The sequence below is a fragment of the Pinus tabuliformis genome, chromosome 6 (genome assembly GCF_031772625.1).
Source record: "Pinus tabuliformis cultivar Carrire ecotype Pingquan chromosome 6, CPIR1, whole genome shotgun sequence".
In the NCBI taxonomy this organism is placed as follows: Eukaryota; Viridiplantae; Streptophyta; class Pinopsida; order Pinales; family Pinaceae; genus Pinus; species Pinus tabuliformis.
This window is the reverse complement of record NC_142292.1, coordinates 574,993,973-575,018,074: the sequence shown is the minus strand read 5'-3', so window position 1 is coordinate 575,018,074 and position 24,102 is coordinate 574,993,973. Positions and strand designations below refer to the sequence as shown.

General features: G+C 37.2%; 1 pseudogene; it reads left to right on the top strand.

The window, feature by feature from the left end:
* The first annotated feature begins 15,932 nt into the window (after positions 1–15,932).
* The window catches only part of LOC149259818 (sorbitol dehydrogenase-like), a 75,666-nt pseudogene continuing 67,496 nt past the window's right edge, over positions 15,933–24,102 (top strand).

Below are 24,102 nucleotides of genomic sequence, written 5' to 3'. Positions count from 1 at the left end.
CATTTTTCGGGCAGAGTCGAGACTTAGTAGGTCATGGTCATCCAGTAGTTTCTCAAAATAGCCAGTGAGGGAATCTGATTGGGCCCTGTGTCCCCAAGATTCAGCCATCCCCAGGGAAAAGTTAGGATCTCCCCCAATGATGATATCATCAACCTGCATGAAGTCCTGTTGGAGCAGATTATCCGAGAAGGTCTCCCTGTGGTGGCAAGGTCCATAGATGTTTATAATCCTCAGAGCAATGAGGGGGGAGTTTGAGGTAATATCCGCACCCAAAAATCCTTGCCCACCCCAAGCGTTGCTAATTTTGACTGTGAGGCTGTTGAAACCCAAAGCAAGACCACCCGAGCGACCTTTGGCATCCAGGAAGAAAAAGACCCAGTTGGGCAAAAAGTTTTTAAGAGTGTTGTGGATTAGCTGCCCATCACCAAGTGTTTCTTGTAGCATTATGAAATCTAGCTTATGAGAGTGGCAGAGTCTTTTAAGAGCTAGTTTTTTGTCAGAGCTGGAAATCCCCCTGCAATTTAGGGAAATACCTTTCATGGATTCATAGTGGCAGGGTTCCCCTTTGCTCTAACGACCTAATCGATGGGATTTTGCATGCATGATTCCACTTCTAGATTGGCTTGCTTGATGGCTTTGGAGATACGGGATTGTCTGCCTCGAGGGGCTTTTGGGGGTGGGGGGGTATAGGGTCATCCTCCAATCCAAAAGCATGATTGGGGGGGGGGGGGAATGGAGTGCAGGTTGTATCGGTGGGTAGAATCGGAGGTCGAGGCCCTAGGGGATTCATTGATAGGGTGATGACCAAGGGTACAAGGGGAGGGAAGGGAGGGGGGAGGAGCTGATATCACTGGGAAATTTACTTGCCTCAGCTTGGGGAGGGGGGAGATAATATTCGAAGTTAACAGACAAGAAATAGAAGCATTAACATTAAAAACAACTGGAGTAACAGAGATAGGGGTAGAGGAGGTATCCGTGAATCCCACACCATATTTGGAGCGAGCCCTAGTGCTTGGCATCACAAAATGCAAAAGGTCGGATCCCGGGAGGCTAGGTGAAGAAGGAGGGCACCGACTATTGCCCTTGGTCAATCTAGACTGTAAATCTGAGATCTCTGTCATACTCAAATCTGTCTGAGTGTTGGCCACCACGAAGCTTCTAGGGGGGACGATCTATGCCCTGCAATTAGTGGGCATTCCTTGTAGAGATGGCCTACCTCATGGCATTTCCTGCACCTGAAAGGGATGCACTCGTAGTCCAATTCCTGCCAGTGGGTTGTAGATCCCATATGAAACTGATAGCTCTCCACCAACCCGTCCCTGGTGTCCAAATAAACTAAAATGCGGGCCATTTCCAGAATGCTTGTGTCCATGTAAGTTCTGTCGTGGTCGAGGTAGGTGCCGAGATCGTCCCCGATAATCTTGAAAATATCCTTCAACCAAAACTGAAGTGGGAGGCTTAGAAGACGCACCTAGATCGGTCCAACTCCCAGGCTTTCCTTTTCCGGGTTGAACAAAGTGGACCAATGCTTTAGAAGAACAGGGGTCATTTCTATGTGCCAGAAATGGGTGAGAATCCAATTTACATCCTCTGGCTTGTCAAAAATTAGGGCAAACCAGCCTCTAGATAACGCCAACACCGTAGGAAGTTGCGGCAGTGCGTTCCCCCAAACCTCCATGGTCCAACGCTTTAGTCTTCCTGGCGAGTAATTTCTACCCCAAACTCGCCCAACAAGGACCGTGCTTTCAGTTAGGGCTGCCTTTTCCATTCCTATGTCTTCCCCAAAAACCAGGGATTTGCCCCGTTCTCTAGTCTTTGAAAGCTTCGAAGGCTTGGCCTTTTTTTATTTTTAGGGATGTTGTGCTGGCTGGCTATCATCTTCTCTGTCCGGGCTATGCTCTAGATCTGAGACTCTATCCCATCTCTATCCAGCTCATTGTTTATGATGCCTTCAAAGAAGCCCGAGAGTTGGGGATTGTCCCTTTGATCGACGTGGAGCGTACAAGCTTGTGAGGATTCCGGAATATTGTACCTATTGTTTTGAAACCCATGGTCACTGAAATGATCTACAGAGCCGAGGATAATTTCTTCTTGGAGCCCTAGACCGTGGTCCTCAATGCCTTGAAACTCTTCTGAAAGCTAGTGCTGGCCATTCCGAGCGAGCAGTTGTGATGGTGAAGGAATAGAAAGAAAAGGGGAGGAAGAACCCTCAATAGGGTTTATGAAACCCTCGGTGACTGATACTCTTGGTTGAGAGATTTCTAGTCATGACATAGAAGTTTCCATGTCTGCTAGCTCGTAAATGCCCTGGTCAACCTATTCTGCCAGTGCGCTGTCCATTTCCAGTCCAAACCCTCCTTGGACTAAAGGGCGGGAGGCCACGAATATTTCAGATTCTGGGTAGTTGTCCGAGGTGTAGTCCATAAGCTCCTCCTCATAAACCTCTTCCATTTATGGTGTTAGGATGCTGGTGGGGCTGGGGCGCGGGGACACAGAGAAACGGCCCGAGGTAAACCGGAAGCAGTTGTAATATCGCACAGCAAACCCTTATGAGACTTAAAACTCAAAACGTAACTTCTTCAGGTCATCTACCCACGGCGGTTGAGCTCGAGTTCTGTGGAAAGGCAGGTCTTCGAAGACCGTAAAAAATAAAAAAAACAAAAGAATCCTGTGGTGGAGAGAAAAAACCCAGGGTCATTGCACTGGAAAAATAGGCAGGCCGACAGTAAGGAAAATTGAGTGCTAACACCTATCGAGGGAAACTCCTGACTGTCTATCCCTGCGCGAAGGAGGTAGGAATAAACTCATTGAAAGAGCGAAAAACCACCATAGAGCAGTAGGGTTTGTGTTGTGAAGCCACCCCACATCGAAACTCGTTGCTTTCCTCCATCTTTCCTGTGATCCAAGGTTCTGTTTTATTTTGATTCTAACACATTATATATATGCTTGTTTCCTATAAAAACAATTTGTCAATGTTCATTTGTTTTGAAGCTGATAAGTGTTTTAAGGTATTGGTTTATAATTTATCTATTGTTTTTTTGCGTTTGTTACTAACACCGAAGAAATGGCTCAAAGAAACAATGGTAGGGGCACAGAGGAAGATGTACATGCGGGAAGCGAAGATATTTCAATGCTCAACCAAGATATCTTAATGCTTAGCAACGATATTTTAATGTTAATGCATAAAATACTAGAATTTTAGCAAATCCTTAGGTGTCTCGAAGATGAACTAGATACCATAAGAAAGTTATTAGAAGAGTTATTGCAAATCATGAACAAATGAATCAGTTCTTGATTTTGATAGCATAATTGGTACAATCATTAATTCCCAGAAACAATGGTTAATTAATAGAGAAGGCGTTATCAATAATTTTTATATTTGTTGAATAGATTTTGAAATTCAGTATATGTTAAGGACTATGTATTGTAATATTGTTGACAGAGTTAACGCAAAGAAACATATCGAACTATTCTAGATTACATATTTATGAATAAATGAATATGTTTTATAAGTTATATTGGATTAGAAAATCATTTGAGCTTTGTATGACGAGTTATTTGGATCTTTGTTTAAATATTATATGGAATAGCTATTTAAATAGGAAAAAAATATTGAATTTGTAAACAAAGAAGACCGTTATTGTAAAGTGATGTCACCAAGCCTAAGTAGTTATAGAACTTGCAAATTTGATAATTCAAGAAAACAATGCAAAAAGTGATAATGAGGGTGAAAAAAAAAACATAGAATAATACAAAACATAGAGCCGAAACAAAAAAAGAAATTTCTCATTGGATTACGTTTATGTACAATGTCATAGTAACATTTTCATTGGTAGAAAAAATCATCTTGTTTCTATGATGAGTATATTGTTATTGTTAATCTTGTTTTTACATGGGTATAGGATATTGATTCATAATGTGAAATCAGATCGCAAATGTCCAGTAAAACGAAACAATTATTAGGATGCTTGGTAATGCAATGAAAGAACACTGTGTCGCCCGAATTGCTTAGCAACATAAACAAAGAAAACTATTAGTATATACATACAACTACGTTTTGATGGTCTATCATAAATGTGCCATGTATTTCAAATTTGCTCAAGATTTCAATAGCATATGTTTTGTCTGCACAATATTAGTCATAGGAAATTTCTCGTAGTGCAGGTAAAGCTTTTTCCAGTTTGACGCCCTTCAAAATACTCTATTTTTTAGTCCTATCAGTTGCATGTATGATGCAATTTAGACGATGAAAATAAAAAAAGTTAGAGTGTTGCTTGCAGGTAGTGCAATAAAGCATACTATTGTTTATAGTTCTAGTGGTTGTGATTGGAGTACTGCATTTTGTGCATACAGTTTCGAATGGCATCATATATACGCTAGCTATTTTTAGATATCCTTGAAAATGCTGTAAAATTAATATAGAAAACAAATACTTAGTAGCACAAAATCAAATGTTTTTCTTATTTTTTTTCTTTATCCATGTTTATTTAAACAATATGATATAACTCACTGTGCATATTCTGCTTAGTGAGGAAAGCAAATTTCTTACACTGTCAACTTTTCTTCCCGTGTTCATTGCATAAATGAACGTTGACTGTGATGTAGGAAAACCTTTTCTTGTTTCTTAACTATATTTTTAGCAATATTATCAGAAAAACATTTTGTTGCAAATATCTTTGAATTGTAACACATGTTGAAACAAGTTTATCATGTACTTGAACCTATTACATATGCAACATTTGTAAAACAATACATGAAAACCATACAATAGATGATGAATAATTTTTTCTTCGAACATTGAAATATACAGACCTACTTATATGTAACTTGTTTTTTTATTTCAATGGACTCTGTAACAATAATTTTTTTAAATAAAACAAAGCTTATTGTAGCTCTGTCATGTTCTCCATTGTTGTCTTTGATTTCTAGAATATATTGCATTGTTGTTTGCGTTTCCAAAATTTTAATAGCTACAATTGTGCCTACTGGAAAGGCATTGTCATTGCGTGACATATTTGCAATTGTCATGTTTGGAAAAAGTCAATACTATGCACAAACAAGACAATTGTTTTCTACACTGCTAAAACTATTTACACAAATAGTTTTCTCACAATCACCACAATCGTATTTGTGCTTTGGAATAATTTCAAAATATTTAATAGAAACACTGACATTTGCAATAATCTTTGATTCATGTTGTTCAATTAATGATGTTGGCACAAGCGATGCTATTGTTATTTATACTTTCTTATCTGTTAAGTCTGCATAAAGTATAATTTCTTTTGACTCATTTATTTTGCCCAAAAATGTTCAATATGTGACCAAGATAACGCCATGATTTTTTTTTCCAGTTATATTGTTGCTTATATCTTTTATCAACAATGACATCGACTTGACGTCCTTTTTCCTAATTATAACCATTGAATTGAAACACTTTATTTTCTTTTTTTAAGAAAAAAGAAAGCAAAGAATAGAAAAACAAAAGGAGGTGAAAAAAGAGGAGAAAAGGAAAAAGTTGATACAAAGTTAATTGATTTTATGCAGAAGTACCTACTTGCATTTGTTCTTCGATAGTTTGCTTTGATTCTATTTTGTTTTTTGCAATATCTGTTTCTGTAGTACTGCTCATTACTATGTCCACACTGTCGTCCATTTCTACTGTGAGATCATTCGAATTCGATAACTTTTGCCTATTCACAAATATTACACTCAAACCGGTGCTTAAAAGAACACTATAATTGAAACTAAGTAACAACTATCTAATGAGAACAAAATAAGATAAATCAAGTTCATTAGTAATGTACAAAAATACTAGATGGATTTTAGTTTTAGCAAATATGAAAGTCTTATAGAATTGTTCAAACTACTTTTTCCCTTGTAATCGTTGTCCTGAATCCAAATCTCTAAGTGTCATATGTTTCCTTGAAATTAAAAAAAATTGCTTTTAGTTATAATATGTTAAAAATATGGTCCAAAAGCAATGGGAGCACACACAACAAAAAAACAAAAAACATAAAAACAACAATAGTTGCATTGTGTAATGCAAATATAATCGAGGTACAATAAATAAAACAAAAATTTTCCTCTTAGAATAGTTATGATTGTCTTTAAATGTATCTGGTATGCTTGTATTCATTTTTGTTGCTATAACAATATGAGTTAGATCGAATATACATACATAAGAAAAATAAGAGTTTCTAATTCCATAGAACCAAATTACTTAAAAAATAAGAACTATATGACAATAACATATTTTGTCCAAACATTTTTTTAATATTATCACATCATATAATATTTAAACTTTGTACATCATTACTAGAGAACTGTCACTAATGCTACATGTTTTGTTGTTTTGTTCTAAATGATAGTTGCTCATAGTCTGCAATTCCAAGAAAAATATCGTACAGCCCAGATGAGAATTCTATTTGTAACCTGATCTTCATGCTTGTGTTTGTAACGTGTATGCTAAAAACATTGCATGATGAACACCTGGCGAATGCTTCTACAAACAACACAATGAAAATTAGTAAGTGGTGTTTTCGACATTAGCATATGAATATTAAACATATGTATTAGACACTTAAGATATTTGGACTAGTAGATAACATAAATAATAATAATAATTATTATTATAGGGAAAGAAAATAATGTTGGACTACAAATATTTAAGTTTAATGTATTTCCTTTAAAAAAAAGAATCAAGGCCACGTGTTCCTAGATGAATTTACATAGATGTTTTTTTTGTTTTTGTTGTTTCCCTGTTAAGAAAGCATAACAGTTTAGAATAACTTATATATCCCATTTGTGAAGAGAATTAATGTTTTTTTGAACTTTTGAACATTAAATGTTTATTTGTAAAAGTAAATCATTAGTCATTTTCCTTTACGATTAACGCAAACATGTATTCGACGAATCAACATAGAAGCGAGGCATATGTTTGCCTATGATGATTGTTCACAAAATCAAACTTTTGAATCAATGTTTTAAAGTCTCATAAGCCCTAAACCAAAGCAAAACACCTATAGATATCTAATCACTATAGAGCTAGTTTCTTGATATCTAGAAGTTGCTAATAAAGATCCAAAGCCATCACCTCGCTCAACTTCTAAGCTATGCCCATTACGATTTTATGCAAATTGCATAGAAACAAAGATGGACCCATCAATAGCAATGTGGAGGAATTGCTTCACCTTGTAATTGAACGACTCACACCATGCAAAGGCCACCGATGAGTTCGGCCCTTGTATTGGGTGCTTGTTGATTTCCAAGCTATAGGAAGCATTCACCAGACATGAAAATGTGTAGCTATCTGTGACCATTAGTTATTGTGACAAGCAATGATATTATTGGCGATATTTTAAATACAAATAATCCTTATGTTCGTATTTCCGAATATGCTTCAAACTAAGCATATGCGCGCAAGTGTGGGGGAAGCTTTTAATGTGCAGATTGCCCAACTTAGCACAAAAGGTTTATATTCCTAATAGTTTAGTATTAAATAATGCATATTTTCTCAATAATATTGTCTATGCTTAGATTACTGATAATAATTTACTTGAAATAATGCATACTATTGCTATTCAATTGGTTATATATTTTAGTATTAAAAATTCATACTTTAGGCTTATATTATTGATAATATTTTAGTTGTAAATAATGTATGTGTTCGTATTTTTGAATATATTTCAAATAAGACATTTGTGTGGAAGTGCGGAAGAAGTCCAATGGACGGAGAAAACTTTCAATGTGTGGTTCACCGCACTTGGCACTAAAGACTTTTATTGCTAATAATTTAGTATTAAACAATGCGTACTTGTTGTTCGCAATAACATCAAAGAAAACGCTAGACTTATACGATATTGTTGCTAATATTTTAGTAAAGGCTTTTATTGCTAAAATTTTAGTATTAAACAATGCATATTTTCTGTTCACAATAACACCAAAGTAAACGCTAAAATAATGCAATATTTTGCTAATATTTTAGTGGAATTCATATTTGGTCCACTTTTCTTCCCTACACGTTATATCTGGACACACTTGATCAACTACTTTCTTGCGCATAGTTCGTACTTTGCACAGTAAAATCTATGCACAACGAAACATAATCACATTCATCTTTCTCTCGCACATACCCCGCCCTTCGTAAAAAATTATACGATATACGATCTTATCACAATGAAATATTAACCGAAGATATGTTTGGGAAGTCGAGAAACATATCTCATGTTCTGTATAGTCAAATATTTGCACAACGAAACATAATAATAATACCAAATTAACATTAATAGTTTAACATTAACTTCTCTATACACCCTCCGTTTAAAATCTACATTGACGTATATGATATTATTGGTGATATTCATATTCCTGAATATCTTTTTATATATGTGCAGAGAGTTCCATATTTCATCTAGACTTCTTGCTTCACACAATGACGAATACACAACTTTTTCCGTACGTGCTATATCTAGACACATACTTCTATTGTGCGAAGAGGTCTGTATTTCATCTACTAAAGGATTTTATTGCTAATATTTCAGTAAGCAATTAATGTATACAATATTATTGGTGATCTTTATATTTCCGAATATATTTTTGTATTTGTACAAAGAGGTTCATCTTTCGTCCACATTGTTTGTTTTGCACTGCTTGCTCCGCACAACAACGACTGCACAACTTGTTCTGTACATGCTATATCTAGACCCGTAACTCTATTGTGTGGATACATCCACATTTCGTCTACTAAAGTCTTTTATTGTTAAATATTTTAGTAAGCAATTGACGTAAACGATATTATTGGTGACATTCATATTTCCAAGTATCTTTTTGTATTTGTGTAAATAGGTCCATATTTCAACTATGTTTGTCTCTCAGCCCATGCTTCTTCCACATAACAACGACTACACAACTTATTCCATACATGTTATATCCAGATACGTAACTGTATTCTATGGAAAGGTTCACATTTCGTTCACATTTCCATCTCATCTATTTCGTCCACTATTGCTAATATTTTAGTAAGCAATTAACATATAGGATATTCTTGGTAATATTCATATTTCTGAATATCTTTTTGTATTTTTGTGGAGAGGTTCATATTTCATCCACATTGCTTCTTCCACACTGCTTTCTCCGCACAACGAAAACTACATAGATTATCCTGTACATGCTATATCTGGACACGTAACTCTATTGTGCAAAGAGGTACGCATTTCGTTCACTAATACACAACTGCTCTTCCACACATACTACATATTCCGCATAGTAAAAGCTCCGCCCAACGAAAGATAATAATATTCTTGGTTCTCCCGCACATATCTGGTTATCCGTAAACATTGATACAATATACAATCTAGAAATTTATAAAAGTGTTTCTGCATTTGTTCTCTGCATAGGCTGTGCACATGGAAAACCACCTCTGCACAATTACTTTCATACTCAATAATTCCATTTGATCAATACTTGACATTTGAAACTATTATTAATTGAATTAATATTCATGTCCTAAGTACACACTTGCTTTATTGATCACTTAGTAGGCATGTACATATTGCTACATTTCTACTTCCATACACCCATCCCTATCACATGTTTCACACATTGTCTATTCGCAGATGAAATGCTCCATTGATTTTTTTCTTTTTCTTAAACAAACTTGATAATTACGATAAAGGTAATTAACTTTTGTTTTTTTATTATGAAATGAGAAATGGAATTCAGACTGTCAACAAAATTTCATTGGAAATTCAATTAAGTATATACGAATTATCACTTCACAATGTTATCCAACTTTGCATTATTTCAAAGCATTAAAATATTAAACATAAAATCATGATTTTGAAAGCATTGAAATATTAAAATTAATGTGTATTCTCAAAATTAATACAAAATATAAATCTTTGAAGCTTTGGTTATGATTTTGAAAGCATTAAAATATTAATCTTAATGTATAAACTGTTATTAGTTGAGTTAACCGACAAAACGAGAAGGTCTATTCAAATTCGAAATTGCAAAATATCTAATGTTCATTCTTATTAATAGTCTAATGTTCACATTTGTTTGAAAATAGTCTAATTTCAATATGATTCCTATAGATTTAATAGGTAAACCTTGTACAGTGGTGGTTGTGCGGAAGCATGTGATTGTTCGAAGGCGGTTGTACGAAGGAAGCATGTATGAAAGAAGCGTGTGCAGAGGAAGTTGTGCAAAGAATGACATGAATCAATTAATTCAATATTGTATATAAATTTTATATGAAAATGAAAAGTCTTTAATTATGCAACATAATAGCCTTTGAGCATAAGCACAAATGTCACAAACACCTTTTTCATACTGACTACAATTTTCGTACTTCAACAAAATAGAATTTTGCATTATGCTATACTTTGTTTTACTAAACAGTAAAAGCTAGCAATACAACAAAAAACTGCCACATGCCAACTTTATGCTTCTCCTTTTTGGCGTTAACTTCCAGGTTTATTTTACATGCAATATTCTTGCGGAAGAAGCTATGTAGAGGTGGATATGCGAAGGAAGTGTGTGCGGAAAACACTCATTGTGCAGAAATATTTCTGCGGGGAGAATCAATTAATAAGCAATAGATGTAGAGACTATGCTGCATCGTATCTAAGTATATTTATTATCTTAGTAAAATTATTATCAGTATTATGTGTAAACTCGAATGTCAATGATTGATCAAAGGGCATTATCGAGTGTGGTTGTCATTGTTGTTCTAATAGTGTGAAGTGTGACGAAATGTGGACCCGACTTAATTAGTTGCAGAGACACGGGGATATGAACTATTTATTGCTAAGTCCATCAGTTTCCTCCATCTTATTGCGAGCAACAATTATGCATTGTTTAATACTAAAATATTAGCAATAAAAAACCTTTAATGCAAAGTGTGGTGTTCCGCACATTGAAAGATTCCTCCGCACAATAGACTTCTTATGCACTTCCGGACAAATGCCTTATTTGAAACATATTCGGAGATAAGAACATAAACACAAAAACTTGTTTATAGTTATCGACTTTGCACAAATAGGCATAAAAGAGAAACTCCATATTAGTGCACTGTGTGGAGGAAGCTTTGAAGCTTTCATCGTCAGAATCTTTGTACTTCGCACACAAATCTATTTGCAAAAAGCTTTGCACCTACTCCAGATAAATTTAAAAATATGACAATGAACATTATTTATGTTTCGTAGAAAAATGAACTATTCTCATGTTTCGTGTTATTAGAATATATGTATAAATAACATAATACAAATGCATAAAACATGACTCTGTAACATTAAGAAATACAATCACAATAACAATAACAATGTCGAGTTTCAATTTCAATCATCATAGCTATAGTGGAAATAAATAAACATAATATAAATGCATAGAAGATTATATGCTAAGCATTAAGAAATATGATTCTCAGTGCGAATTGCTTGTATGAGTGATGAAAATGCTCAATGGCTCAGTTCATTAGCTCATTCGCTCCGCTATTGTGGCATATTCTCTTTAAGTACTTGCTTTTGCATATGCCAAAAGTAAATGCGTGAACTGCAATATGCAAAAAGAGAGGCGAAAAAGAAAGAAAACGGTTGCATTCAACAAATAGAATATGCGACATCGGTAAAATTAACAAATCATGATGAATAATACTAGTAAACAAAAAAAATATGCAAAGGTTTAAGGACACTTGCAGATTGTGAAAGCATATAGGCTACAATGTTTCACCATTAGCTGCGTCCCAAATGTATGGCCTCTTGAACCAATGTATTCAACTTAGCCTAAATGAATTCTTTCATTGGTTCCATTGTAATCTCTAGCCACGCATGTTGACCAAATATATATATTTTTTTTTTCGATTTCCATTGCCTCCTCTTGTAACTGAGTGGTTAACACAAATTTCTTGTCATTAATACTGACAAAGTCAATTACCCATTTTTCAATTTCTTCTGCAGTAAAATAAGTTATAACATCAAACTTCTCTGTCATTGAATGTTTTCTCTTGTCTAGTTCCAATGTTAGCGTATCTTTTGTAATCAATTCAGAATTTCGTATAATGCATGGACCGTCTAGATATTTAACAATTTGCATGGCCTTTAGAAACACATCACTTCTTCTATTCTCTATTCTCTTACATTCAGAAATAATGTTTTCTAGTGTACTGATTCTTTTGGACCATCCAACTTTGATTTGCCTCATTCAATTAACATTTGGAATTTATTTGTTTTTCTTGTCCAAATAAGGGGAGAAATTCAATATATTGACCAAAAGCAAGAAATTCGTTGTTGACGAAATGCTTGTCTTCGGTAACATTATTTGTGAGAAAATCGGCAAATGAGTTGATTTGTTGTGTTAACCATAGAAAAAAAGAAACTATCTACCATACATGCTCAATGATTTCTAATCTTTGGCATATATTACTGACTATATGACATTTGACTGCATTAACCAGTTGCAGTGCTCCAATAGATCCATGAGATGTGCTAGTAGTGGGAATTGGGGATTGTTGAGTCTGTATTCCAATTGGAGTCATTAACAAAGGACCCAGATTTAAAGCATTTTCCAACATCTTTATTGTTTCTTTCAGTACCAATTTCTTCGTGTTTCATTCCTCAATAGACACTACAAGTGCATTCTCGGTAGCTTCATGCAATGCCAAAACATCTGTGACTGCAATTCCAAAAATATGAAGATTCATTTCTGTCGTATCAATAACATTTTTACTATGCATACTTACTTTTCAATTTTCAATATTTTACTCTCTTTGTTATAGTTTTCATCTTGAAAAGCGACAAACTGATCATCGAAATAGAAAATACTTTGGAAATTTGCTTCATTATTTTATGCTTTTCTTTCAAAGCACTGCTGACCCAATCAGGTAGTGGAGTTTCAATCTCCTCGTTGATAGCTTCTTGTTTGCAGAGGACTTTTGCATTTTTCCAATTGAGGCTTCTTGTCATCTCTAGTAGCTGATAGATGACCATGAATCAATTGTGCGCATTCGGTATCTTTTCATTTTCTTTCACTTGAAGATGAAGACAAAGTAGTTTCGAGTACGCAAATAGAATATTGTGCATCTTTTCCGCATCTTTGTTTAATCCTTGTTTCATTGCTAATACTTGCTTCTTCAACAATTTCTCTAATAGTCATTGCTCCTTCTTCATTATTGCTTACAATACTGTGACTCTTTTCGCTTTCAATTGCAAATTTTGTCAACAAGCTCTCGCATTTGATCGCAGCTATATGTCTGATAAATAGACCTTCTAGATCAATGTCTTGCGCGACTTCAACTTCTTTTAAATTAAAACAATGAGAAGACCTTGCAAACTCCGAAATCTGACTCCCATTCTTCAGTTACTCGACCAATGGTAAATGACAAAGAAATAAATTATTTCTTCTTTTTTCTGTTCAAATTTAACTTGCTAATCATAATATTGTTTGCAGACTTCGACAACAAAATACATGTCCATAACAATTTTTGGAAGGAATAGTGGTTTACCTCGAAACCCATAAACTCAAATAACCATATTATTTGCTATTTTTTCATGTATGCCTTTCCCCTAGAGGAAAACTTGTGCTTCACTAGATATTCGACGGGGTTGTCGTCCATTTATCAGGAAAATAACTTGTTTTACAAAAATATCTTGAATTAGACAAAAATTGAAAAAGCTTGTTTCTTCCACAATATGGGATAACATAACAACATCATTTATTTGTCAACACTGAAATTAGGATTATGTGGCAACTTATCAAAAGTGTGACTCGAAATGAGTGTTGTTATCAGATATGCCATCATGAAAAACCTATTGCTCTTCTACAAATCTACTAACTGAAAAAACAGTTCATTTGAAATAACATCAACCTAGTCAAATAGACAATTTTTTTATATGAGTAATAGAGCACATACAGAATGGAACTTGGCACAATGGCAATAGTTTTTAGGCCCATTAAATGCACATACAACCAACAAAACTCTTTGAATGATTCTCTAAATAAAGTGATATCTAGAGAGGAAAGATCAGAAGGAACCTCAAAATCTAGCAAAGTGAACTCCTGTAATATTTTCAAGCCATTTTCCTCTGATACTAGAAATCTATTTTCATTTGACAAATCTAACAACATATTCAGAATCGGTAGCTTCAATATCCACCTAAATGTCTTCGCACTCAAAGAAATACCAGTATCTTTGGCTGATAGTCTAATTGTTTTTGTTGCCAAATCAAACTTATCTGCGCATAAATAAACTATTTCACTGAAATCCCTCTGGAACGAATGCAACATTCACTATTTCGATAGACCATATCTTATCATTGTTCTTATCTTGCACAGACAGATTCATATATTTCTCATATGTAGTCAACGACTGAAAGCTCTAATCGATAAACACAAGTGAGTTAATGTTATCAATGCAAATACCTTCTTTCCTTCCCCTTGAATCCATTTCTGCAACAAATTTTGATTTTTTTTCAACCAACAATGCTTTCAATGCGCTATAGGTATAAATCAATGATATGCTAAACAAACACCACTTATTATTATTTTGTCTGTGAAATCCCTTCTACAGGAAATTCCAATATATAACAAATCAATATAGAAAAATCTACATTTACGACAAATAATAAAAATAAATCGTATAATCTAAACCCACCATAATTCTAGCCAAAAAACAGTAGAAATTTCGACATGATTTTCAGCAAATGAGGCATTGTTTTTTTGGAAATTGGATTATAGTTGTCAAACTACAACATTTTTCGCTACTCGAATGATCACTGATAGTGCTAAATCCTTTGTCTTTTTCCATTTCCAATACATGTTACTATTCTGCATGTGAAATGTGTTTTAGGAAATAAAAATAAATTAAAAAACAACAAAACAAACGTTGTTGAGAAACAACACAAATAGTTTAAAAATCAAATCTCAAAATTCAGAAATCAGTTACTCCATGTACGAAACAAATTAAATGTGAATCTTTCCTAATAATGATAGCTAGCTTACAGGGTGTCAACGATCACATCCACTACTACATCGATGTCAATGTAGAGTTAATAGCATTTACGTTTCCGATTACGTGTCGATCTGTCCAATGCAACAAATGGGTACTGAACCATTAATGTCATTATATTGTCTGTGAAAATGGAAAAACCGCACTCCACATAATGAAATCGATTTGTTTTTTTGTGTTTCTTGTTCTTCTCCTTTTTTTTCTACATTATTAATATTTCAATTCTGCCTCTTTTCCATATGCAGTATACGCCTCCCACATTGATTAAAATTACCAACAAAAATTTAGCTATAACATTATTATTAATTATTGTTTTTTTGCAATTAGTAAAAAATATTATAAAATAATGTCATTTAATTAATAAATCTCATAGTGAAACAAGTTTCTATATATAGCATGAGGTATATAAATACTTAATTCTACATATGCATTTGTTCCTTGCGAAGCCTCCACAAGCGCACAACCACTTCCACACAGTTAGTTTCGCACATGGGGGCTTCACTGACAACGTAATACCATATCATGTGCATTCATATTGGGTATAAAAAATGAGAAAAACACAATAATATATTGAGCATATAATAAGGGCTAAAGGGTTTTTATATATTATATATCAATATGTATATTATAAGGTACCATACATTGGCCAAGCAGAAGAAAAAAACGAGGCGACATGGAGAAATTCATGGGAGTATGAGAGTGGAGGGAGAAATTGTTGGTCCAGAGTAGGTTGAGAGTCTATTTTCAATCACTGCTTCTAGATTTTTGCGAAGTCTGGGCCTGAGATGGACCTAACAAAATACTTATCCCAAATTGATTCGGCTAAGTTTTGGAGAAAAATTTCCAGGGTTCTTCTATAAAATTTTGATCAGATCTAATCTTTTGTGCCTATCTATCTTGAATTGATCATCTAACCAAAGGAGAAAAAATGGGGAAGGGAGAAATGTCTCAAGGTAATGAAAATGAAGAAGGTGACAATATGGCTACATGGCTCACTAGAATAAACACTCTTCACATCCAACCCTTTAATCTTATGCCTCCTGGTAAGTCACTACTCTGTTTTTTCTTGGTCTGGGATTCTAACTCGTGGGAACCTTGTAGAGATTAATTAATTAATGTATATTTAACTGCATGTTGTTGTAGGCCCTCATGATGCGAAGGTGCACATGAAGGCTGTGGGTATCTGTGGTACTGACGTCCACTATTTGAGGGTATGCGTTTTTTTTATTTATGTATGCTTTTAACATAGTTCAAGAGCCATCAGGTCTATAGGAAATCCTCTAATGGAAAATTAAATTTATTTAGAATTTGATCGAGGATTTTGGGATTTAGGGTCTGGTTGAACACATCACTTATAAGTTTCTTAGTTATGAATGGATAATCCTCCAATTTTCTAGAAATTGCGAAATGGAATTTCAACTTGTAAGATATTGATTTTTTGTGAATGGCTTTCCTGCCTCTGTTTCTTGATATGTTAAATGTAGTTTTTATATTTGTGTGGTTCATTGCACCCTCTGCAAAGAAAGAGAATAATTAGATAATCACAATACAACCAGGATTAGGGGTTTTTGATGTGCTTTCCAGAAGCAAGGGATAATGTCTCTCTCTTTTCCATTTTACACATTGTTACCCACAACACATATCCCATTAAAATTGGAAAACTTTTATGACAAGGACATCAGTAGAATGGAGTTTTTTGGTTATTTTGAAATTCTAAATCCACTATTTAATTCCATATTCAATGAAATATATGTTCCACCACTTTGTGGGTGATATCCATAGGAATTTTTTTTTCTCCTAAATGGTCCTCATTCGGCACCAAGCAACCCCTTGCAGCCACCAGATAGCTCGATGCGCCATTTTCTTTGCCACCTGAGCTAACCATGTGGTCCCTCACCCATCTGCCAAGATCGTATGTTTGAAGGCCAAACCCAAAGGTATGGCTTATCATTGCGTGATTGAGTATTTTTGTTTACTTATCATGGACACTTTGGGCATGGATTAATGGGGGGGATTCGGCGGAAAGAGTGGACTTGGTCTGTAATCTTGTCTCCTCTTCCATTTTGGTGGTTAACGTTGTATTCGAGTCCTATGGGATCTCCTTTATTGGCCACTAGGTTTTAGGGATGGCACTACATGGGAAACTGATGAGCCCCGAATTGGGTAACTTATTGGGCTCATTTTTCCTAATTGTCCTTGTTCAATCCTCCATTTCTCATAGATTATGCATGTTTTTCTAGTATGTTTATGTTATTTGAACAAATAAGGGTGGTCACTCTACCAGGGAGGCTAATACGTGGTCATTTCAGGTTTTTTGGATAAATTTTGGAGCAAAACCAAGCAATTATGGCCCAGGTGATAGCCAAGCTTGAGGTGAGGATTCGTAGGAAGGTTGTGTTTGGCATTAAATGGCCCTTCCTCGAAATCTCCACCCTCAACTCTGAGCTCAACAGGCCACCAAAACGAATTCTAAAGGCAGCCGAGCAACTTTGGGGAGAGTGACTGTTTACTAGCAGTTGGAACAGCCGAGTCCCTTGAATTTAGGAGGGCTGCTAGGCCCCTCGTAGTGTACAAATAGGAATGCCTCAGCCTTCGTAGTTTACTTTTGGAACTATTGGTATTTTCACTATAGTGCTGTCCTTTTCTCAGCTCGTTTTCTTAGCTACTATTGTATAACTTTCTTGTGATGATTATTTTTGAGTAATGAGAAGCAGATTTACTTGGCATCAAATCTGAGTTCTTTATAGGAGCCTGCAGCTCTTGGGGTTAGGCCCAACCTGAGTGCTAAGGCCTCCTTTATGTATTGTTATTTGTTCTTTATGTATTTCCAAATCATTTCTGTTAAGTAGATTAAATCTTTCTGATTAACTAGGTCACTGTTGATGATTAAAAAGACTTTTGATGTTCATATTGAGTTGATAGGTTGTTAACAGGGAAAAGCTTCAAAAAAGGGCCATCAAACACCTCTGATTTCAACTCTCCCTCAGTGGGATTAGGAGCTGGGATCAAGGTGACCTTGCTGCCCACAAAAACACTGACTTTGCTTTTAGTTGCATAGTTAGTATACATGGTTTCATTGCAGTTCAAACTTCTGTTCATTCTCTTTACTGTCAGCTAGATCAGATTAAGTTAGCGTAACTAGGTCTTTGATTTTACAAGTCTTCATTGGTTCAATTGGAAAAACAACTTGCAGAGCACCTGTACCACTTCTCTATCTATCCATACTCCATCAAACCCATCTGCTCCATCCCTTAACTCAGATTCTCACCTTACGTTTTCCATTTGCTCACATAACCCTAATTTTTGTGCAACATTGCTTCAGTCCTCCTTGAACAAATCCAGCCATCTACATATTTCCTTAACTCCATCCACCAAGTCCTGGACCACCTCAAACCCTTATCCTACCTCCATACTCCCTCCCGCACCTTTCTCTCTCCATCAATCCTCCAAAATCCCATTTCTGAACAACCTGTAGAAAATTACAGACATCCTATAGAAAATTACAGACATCCTGTAGCCCCTGCAGACTTCTTGTAGAAGCTCACGAATGAGGTTTCTTGATAGCCAAACTCTGTGAAACTCTCTGGAAGGGTGTTAGGGACCCCTTAGGCCCTCTCTGAACCTTCCCGACCTCCTCCAAGCATTTCCTCTCGCCAATCCACCTTTGCACAGTCAAAATAGTCAAATCGCATGCATGATAATTCTGGCAACTTATTCAAAAATATGTTTTTTTTTTCAGATGTTACTATAGAAGTAGCTTAGATACATGTATTTACCTTCCTGGAAGTCAATGGCATCTCTTTTAGTAGCTTGCATCCTCTTTCTTGCATCGGTAGGGATAACTGGTAAAATTAGGGTTTGCTAGGGTTTACGTTTCCTTTCAGCTTTCCAGTTTCTTTCTGCAAGTAGATCAGCCTTCTTTGAGTTAGCTTTCATCCATCAGTTAAAAAGCTTCTTCTCAGAGCTCATAGAATTTGGCTTAAGCTCCTAGCGGACTTGTGCCAGCTAACCAAGTGACAGCTGTGGCAAGAGCTAGTACTTGTGCATACAGCACCGTCGCTTCCAAGTTTGTTACGAACTACCGGGTTGATAAAAGTAAAGAAGGGAGTCCGAGGAGTTGTAGCATTATTTCTGCAATACTGGAGCTCACCACTCTTTTTGGCGCCGTTGCCGGGGAAGCGTCAAAGTATTTGTGATTGCTGCTTTTCTTCTATTTTCCTACTCTAACCTTCTGCTAAGTAGTTTATTTTAGTTCCATTCTGCAATTTCATTTCTGCAAAAGTAAATTAGACATTTCCTGCTTTCATAGATTAGCCTTTCAATTCCGCAATTTCAATTCTGCAAGCATAGTCTAGCATTTCATTCTCGCAATTTGATTTCAGCAAAATAGATCAATCCTCTCTTGCTTTCATTTCAATTCCACATTTTCATTTCTGCAAGATAGATTTTAGTTAGTTGCAATTCCATCTGTTTCAGTTTTGCAGGTACAAGTAGAAAAAAAAAAGCAAAAGCAACCAAAAATCTTTTCATGCCTCGTAGGAACATAGATAATACCGAAAAATTCCTACCCAACACCCCCACCACTTCACTGAGTCACCCTTCTCTCTTCTTTGGTGGCAGTGACCCAGAAGAACCTATAGGTGAACCTCCTGAGATATATGAAGATCCTATAACAGAAGAAGAGCAAGAAAACATTCCTTTTGAGACCACGGCTGAAAACAAAAATGGTAGAGATGATGACGAGAGAATAGAAGGTACCTTCCCCATCCGAGAGACCAACGGGGACATGAAAATGAAGAACATAAGTCCCTCAGTCTTACCTCATTTCCATGGATTGACCACTGAAGACCCTGATACCTTCCTGTTTGAGTTTGTTGTCCTTTGTCGAACTTATGACTATGCAGAAGACGAGCAAAAGTTGAAAATATTTCCCTCTACCCTCAAGGATGCAGCATTATGCTGGTTCATGGGGCTACCTGGAAACAGTATCACTACTTGGGCTCAGATGCAGCAAGCCTTTAACAACAAATACCGGGATTACTATAGGTCAAAGGAAACCAAGGGAGAAATCTTTCGGATGACCGTGGGAAATGATGAGTCTTTAGAAGACTACGAGGAAAGGTTCCAACTTAGCTATAAACGGGCCAGGTGCACACTTGACCCTGAATCTCTAAAGCTGGTCCTGCTCTGAGGGGTCCCTGAAGACCTTCTAGATACCCTTCACATGCTAGCTGGAGGAGACATCTACCAACTACCTTATGAGGACATAAAGAATGTGTTTAGAAACCACTCTAGGGCAGCCCGGAAAAGAGGTAGGGGGAATCCACTTTCAGCTAGTACTACCTTCTCCAAGCATGAGTTTGCTAATCAGATGGAAGACCTCAAAAGTGAGATGAGATAGACCATTTCCATGCAACTTGATACTTTTTGAATCCAACAAAAGAAAGAGGAAGCTGAGAGGGCTTTGGCCATTTTCTGTCCCAGATGTACGAGGAAGCACCCTAAGAATGAGTGTCCATTGCACTCAGTAGGGGTATGTTTCGTTTGTGAGGAGAACCACCCCACAAACCAATGCCCAACCTTGCCTGGATTTAAAGCCATGTACTAAGGGACTGAGGCAACCACTGAACCTCTCTACTTCCTCAACCAAAGGAGGTTGCATGGGCCCAGACCTTACCAACAGGGGATGCAAGGGACATCCCAAGCTTATTATAGCCCCAACCAATCTGCTCACATGCCTTCTTGGGGTCCCCCTGCTCATCCTTCCTGGTCTGCACCTCCTCCGTGGTCTTATCTACCTTAATACCATACTCAACCCATTGCTCATTCGTTTCACTCACATGTCCAGCGATAGCCTCAGTGGAATGCACCTCAACCGGGGTGGAGGCCCCAATACAACTCTCCTCTTGCCATTCTGCCTCCACCACCGACTCAGCCACAACCATTACCTCCTGCTCCTCCAAGACAACCCCAGATGCCTGCTCAACCGAACCTGAACCCCAACAACTAATAGGCCCAACAGGTATACAATGGGGAGACAACATGTCCTACCTATGCTGTGGAGATCTAGGAGATCAACCTGTGATCCGGGAAGACCCTTCCAGATCGCCAACCTCCTCCCCGAGAGGACGAGGAAGAGAAATGGGAAAGTGAACCCAAATCCATTCCACCCTTTCCTGAGCGACTAACAATAACCACGCAACCAAACCCAGAGGAGATTGAACTTCTGGGAGAACTGAAACAGTTGTGTGTGAAAATACCACTTCTCCAGGCCATCAAAGATGTACTGATATACAACAAATTGATTAAGGAGAAGTGTTTCAGGCACCCAGGCAGGCGAAAGAGAGATGCCTCGACTATCAATGTCATCGGACAACTGTCCGATCTAATGTTGGGGCAAGTAATCTGTCCAAAGTATTTGGACCCTGGGAGTCCTGTAGTTGATGTCCACATCAATGGCACCATAATCCCCCATACCTTGATTGATTTAGGGGCTGCCATTAATGTGATGACCAGGGACACCATGCTTAAACTCAACCTTCAGAGTTCCTTAAGGAAGACCTCGACAGTCTTGCAGTTGGCAGATCGCTCCATCGTGACTCCCGAAGGGATTATGGAAGATGTCTTGGTCTCTTTTGACTCTTGGGAGTACCCTGCAGACTTCTTGGTCCTTCAGCCAAAGGCCAAGCTCACTAGATACCCCCTCATTTTGGGAAGGCCTTGGTTAGCCACTGCGGATGCTTGCATCAGTTGCTGAGCTGGAAGCATGACCATCAAGAATGGGCCTATGTCCAAGCAGCTAGTCCTATATCCTCTTTCCCAACCTCTGCTAGAACATGACTTATCACTCTGGTTGGAAGAAGGAGATGAGGATGAGGTCTACTTTGCACCATTGTGCACAGTAGAAACCACTAGGGGAGGCCCTCAAACCGAGGATGATTTGATTGAGACTTTGATTCAAAATCCACCTCCCAGTGCACTGTCCTTAGAGAAATTGGTGGAAGATACCCAAGCCAGCACCTTAGTGGACCTCTGTGTGTTTGATCCGACCTCTCCCAGAGTTAAGAATGTGGAGTTTGGTCTTGATAGAACTTTAAAGGTCAGCTCCTCCCTATCTCCTTCCCAGGAGAAGGAGCTGTGTAGCTTACTAAACATTCATTTAGATGCTTTCGCTTGGAGCTATAAGGAGATGAAAGGAGTCCATCCTTCGGTATGTACCCATCACATCTACATTAAAGAAGATTGTAAACTAGTCAGGCAGCCTCAGAAGAGAATGAATCCAGCCCTTAAAGACATTGTCAAAGAAGAATTGCAAAAATTGTTGGATGCAGGATTCATCTACCCTATCTCCGATAGTGAGTGGGTCTCGCCTCTAGTGCTTGTGCCCAAGAAGAACGGGAAGTGGAGAATCTATGTAGATTACCGAGAACTTAACAAAGCCACTAAGAAAGACCATTTCCTTTTTCCTTTCATAGATCAAGTGTTGGATGGATTGACAGGGAAGAAGTTCTTCTCTTTCCTATATGGGTTCAGCGGGTATAACTAGATCCAAATAAGCCCGGAAGACCAAGATAAAACCACCTTCACTTGTCCTTGGGGTGCCTTTGCCTATTGAGTCCTTCCCTTTGGGCTATGCAACGCTCCTGCCACTTTCCAGAGAGCAGTATTGAGCATCTTTTCTGAGTTGGTCCATGATTCGGTAGAAATCTATATGGATGACTTTACTCCTTATGGGTCCAACTTCCGAGAAGCATTTACTAATCTGGGAAAAGTTCTAACCAAGTGCATTGAGATGAACCTGTCCCTCAGTCCCGAAAAATGTGAATTCCTGATGACTGAAGGGACCGTGCTAGGTCATACCATTTCTCGGCAAGGATTACAGGTGGATCCTAATAAGATTTCTATCATCCAAAAGGTCCCACCTCCTCAAAAGGTAAGAGATGTTCGGAGTTTCCTAGGCTTAGCAGGATATTATCAAAGATTCATTAAAGACTTCAGCAAGCTAGCCTCGCCATTGTTTGGCCTCTTAGGGAAAGATGTTGAGTTTAAATGGATTGACAACTGTCAAGGGGAACTGGATGAGTTGAAAGATAAGCTGGTGTCCGCCCCGATCTTGAGAGGTCCAAACTAGGCCCTACCTTTCCACATCCACATTGATGCCTCGAAAAAAGCCATAGGGGCAGCCTTAGGACAAGTTGAGGAGAAACTCCCATATGCCATATACTTTGTCAGCAAAAACCTGTCCGAGGCAGAAATGAACTATACTGTAACCGAGAAAGAGTTCCTGGCTGTAGTCCATTCCCTAAACAAGTTCAGGCACTACATCACTAGTTATCAAACATTTGTACACACTGATCATGCTGTGATTAGATATTTAATGAATAAGCCTGATGTCAATTCTCGTATCATTAGATGGTTAATTTTGTTGCAGCAATTTGATTTGACTATTGTCGACAAGCCAGGTAAGGAAAATGTTGTTTCTGACTTCTTGTCTAGATTGGACTTGCCTGCAGGTGAAGAAGGAACAATGGATGAACAGATGCCAGATGAACATCTGTTTGCTATCTCAGTACTCTCTCCATGGTTTGCTGATATAGAAAATTACTTGGTCTCAGCACAGTTCCCTCCGCATCTATCCTCAAAGGAGAAGAGCAGAATTGTAAGGAAGAGTGCCCTGTTCACTTGGATCGGGGGCAACCTGTTCAAACTTGGCCCAAATTAGATCTTGAGGCATTGTGTTAGGGAGGAGGAAGTCTTTGACATCCTCCTAACCTGTCATGACGGACCTTGTGGGGGGCACTTTGCAGCAAAAAGGACTGCCTTCAAAATTCTACAGGCAGGCTACTATTGGCCTACTCTTCATCAAGATGTCAGAAGATACATCAGCTAGTGTGACCGATGTCAGAGGATGGGGAAACCGACTCCAAGGGATGAAATGCCTCTCCAACCTCAAGTGACCTTCGAGCCATTTGAGAAGTGGGGCATGGATTTTGTGGGTCCTATCAACCCTCCTTCAAAGCAACGATCTTACATCATTATGTGCACCGACTATCTGACCAAGTGGGCAGAAACGAAGGCAATCAAAATAGTAGCAGAAG